The 3,351-nt window shown below is 49.4% G+C and overlaps 1 long non-coding RNA gene across 1 annotated transcript; it reads left to right on the top strand.

Moving 5' to 3' along the window:
• Window positions 1–222: 222 nt before the first annotated feature.
• LOC116506510 lies at window positions 223–3,044 on the top strand. The gene is made up of 3 exons (XR_004255038.1): window positions 223–263; window positions 2,216–2,280; window positions 2,623–3,044. It is a non-coding gene; the product is annotated as an uncharacterized LOC116506510 (long non-coding RNA).
• The last annotated feature ends 307 nt before the right edge of the window (window positions 3,045–3,351 follow it).

Here is a 3,351-nt window from a genome sequence, read left to right on the forward strand (position 1 = left end):
CAGTCAGAGGAGCAGCCTTTATGCACATCAAAAGATCCACACAGGAGAAAAGCCTCATAAATGCCTGGAGTGTGGAAAGAGCTTCAGTCAGAGGAGCCACCTTTATGCACATCAAAAGATCCACACAGGAGAAAAGCCTCATAAATGCCTGGAGTGTGGAAAGAGCTTCAGTCAGAGGAGCAACCTTTATAGACATCAAAGGATGCATTGTGGAGAGAAAGGGATGAAATGCCTGGAGAGTGGAGAGCACTGTTCCCTCTAAGGTGCGGCTGCGCCGCCGTGCACATTGCAAGAAAACACCACGCGGCCGTTTTTAACTGCGCGCAGTGATTTCTGCCACAGGTTCCGGAAGATGAGGGGAAGAGCTGCTGCCGCCTCCTCCTCCAACCGCACTGCCAGATTTGCCGCCAACGCTGCAGCCGAGGTGAAGCCTCCAAAGCTCCCGCAGGCGCCCCCGCCCATGGCAGCGGCGGCGGTGCCTCCCCCTCTGCTCGGAGCACCTCAGCTGGGCTCTGGGTTACCCCTGCCGCTGCCTCCACCTCCGCGGTTTTTCAGAAGCCATGAGGCCTTTTTCCCTGCTCCCCCCCCCTCCGCTGCCTTCCTACTATCTCCCGCTGCCAAATGGCTCCTCAAAAGCGTGGCGGAAGGGAGAGGGATAACACGGGGGCCAGCTCAGGTGCTCTGCGTGGAGCCTCCACACACAACCGGTGTGCTCCACAAACGTTCTTGCTCACTAGCTCAAAAGGGCCCTCGCTGTTTCTCCAGGCAGCCCCCGCCCCTCCGTCCAGCCGAAGGTCGCTCCTGGCAAGGCAGGCTCCCCGCAGCTGCTCGGAGGCTTGCTCTCCTCCTCGTAGCGCCGTGAAATCCTTGGGTGGCTCCCAGCTCCTCTGCAACACAGCCAGTCCTTGACTTAGCCTCCACGCAGAGCACCTGAGCTGGCCCCCGCGTTATCCCTCTCCCTTCCTCCTCCGCCGTGCTTTTGAGGAGCCATTTGGCAGCGGGAACTAGTAGGAAGGCGACGGGGGGGGGGTCAGGGAAAAAGGCCTCATAGCTTCTGAAAAACCGCGGAGGTGGAGGCTGCGGCAGGGGTAACCCAGCGCCCAGCTGAGGTGCTCTGAGCGGAGGGGGAGGCACCACCGCCGCTGCCATGGGCGGGGGCGCCTGCAGGAGCTTTGGAGGCTTCACCTCGGCTGCAGCGCTGGGCAGCAAATATGTTGGTGCTTTTGGAGGAGGAGGAGGAGGAAGCAGCAGCTATTTAGTGGCAGCGGGGGGTTCGTTGGCATCTTCAGTGGCAGCCCTGCCTCCTGTAAAAAAAAACCGAAGATGGAGCAGATCCACGCAGATGACGTTGCTGCAACATGACTGGAGGAGGAATTCTGGGAGTTGAAGTCCACAAGGCTTAAAGCTGTCAGGTTTGAAGACCCCTGGGGTTTTTTTTTTTCCTAAAGGGCTAGGGGTGCAAAGGTCTTGTAACTTGACAGCTTTAAGACTTGCGTGCTTCAAATGCCAGAGTTTCTGAGCCAACATTTTGGTTGCTAAGCAGGACCGTTGTTAAGTGATACTGATATTATATAACACTTTTAATTAAGCGGGTACCTTGAATAAACATAACTTGAGTTTCAAATAATACTGATTTCATTGTAGTCTTAGGTGACATCTGTGAAAAAAATTCAGGTGCTCAGGCATGAAAATATGCCGCTCAATCACTATACTTTTCTGCTCACACTGAAAAAAAATTAGAGGGAATATTGCCTTGGGGAGGGGGTGGCAGCCCCCCTTGGCCAAGTTGTTATTCCAGCAGAAGGCTTTAAGGATTTATGAGCCAGGAAAACTCCCTGGTTTGGTTCCTTTATCTATGGGGCCTGATATTCCCCTGTAACAATTTCTTCTATGCTTTCAAGAATGTGCCTAGCTTTGAAGCCAAGAGATAGAAGCGAAATGCAGCAGTGAGAGAACATTTGCAGTAATGTCATCCAGTATATTAAGGTTACAATTTGCTGGCCTGGAAAACAAGTAATTTATGACCGTATGCAATAATATAAGCAGAAGCCAACAGCAAAGTTAAATTCTTAATAAATGATTTCTAGCAGTATCTCATATCAGAAGCAAACAGCAAATATTGGTTTAATCAGTAACAATTGTATAGTAACATAAGCAATTCATAATAAAAGCAAATAGCCAATATGGATTCATATACTTCTTCATTACTATTCAGGAAACACGAAGTTTATTGCTATAGAAACGTCCAGTAAGCATCATTGTGCAAAAGGAAACAATCAGGTCTGTATGTTATTACCTTATTCTACTGTATTCATACCGTTTTCTTTCCTTTTCATCTTTACCCTATCCTTCTTCCTCTTTCCTTTCCCCTTCCTAACTTTCCCATTATTTGCATTTTTCTTTATCTTTTACACTTCGATAAAGTAACAAAAAGAAAAATCAGGTATCTAGTTATTAAGAAAATAACTGAAGAAGAGGGTGGGAGGAGACCTTGGAAGACTTCTAGTCCAACCACCTGATTTAATTTGTCAATTAAAAAAAAGATAGGAATATAGGGAAACATCCGTGAAATCACCCAGAATGCAGGTCAACTTAATGGAGCGTCTTTTTCGTTTGTTTTAGAACGGAGGTTGGGGACTATGGGCCTTTTATGACTTGGGCACTTCAAAGCCAGCATGGTTGGCTCAGGAATTTCTGTGTCACGGCTGCCTCCGATCAACCCCCAGGGAAGAAAAACCTTGGCTCCATAGATTCAAAGAAAAGGGACTTTTACTGTGAAAGAACAAAAGACAAATTGAAACTAACCTCAGTATCCAGGCAACCACAGTCCAATCATTGGCCAGGAATATGTTTTGAGAATGTCTCTGGTTCAGGTGCTCCGTGCCGCCCTCCTGCATGCCATTTCACGGACGGTTGGCCTTGAAGCTGTTAAACAACCCAAGCTGCCCTCCCTGATTCCAAGCCTCCCTATGGCTTCAGTTCAGTTCAGTTTCAGTTTATTGTATTTATATGCCGCCCTTTTCCCCCGAAGGGGACTCAGGGTGGCTCACAACTCGAACCGGGGAAGGGGGGTACAGACAAAAAATTAAAAAATGAAACATAACAATGCATAGTTTAAAAACACACAACAGTCATACCAATTCGAGACGGGGGCAACAGCTCTTTAGCCCCAGGCCTGTCGGAACAGCCAGGTTTTGAGGGCTTTGCGGAAGGCCTGGAGGGTGGTGAGGGTTCGAATCTCCACGGGGAGTTTGTTCCAAAGGGTCGGAGCAGCCACAGAGAAGGCTCTCCTCCGGGTAGTCGCCAGTCGGCATTGGCCGGCGGATGGAATTCGGAGGAGGCCTAATCTGT

The sequence above is a fragment of the Thamnophis elegans genome, chromosome 3 (genome assembly GCF_009769535.1).
Source record: "Thamnophis elegans isolate rThaEle1 chromosome 3, rThaEle1.pri, whole genome shotgun sequence".
NCBI lineage: Eukaryota > Metazoa > Chordata > Lepidosauria > Squamata > Colubridae > Thamnophis > Thamnophis elegans.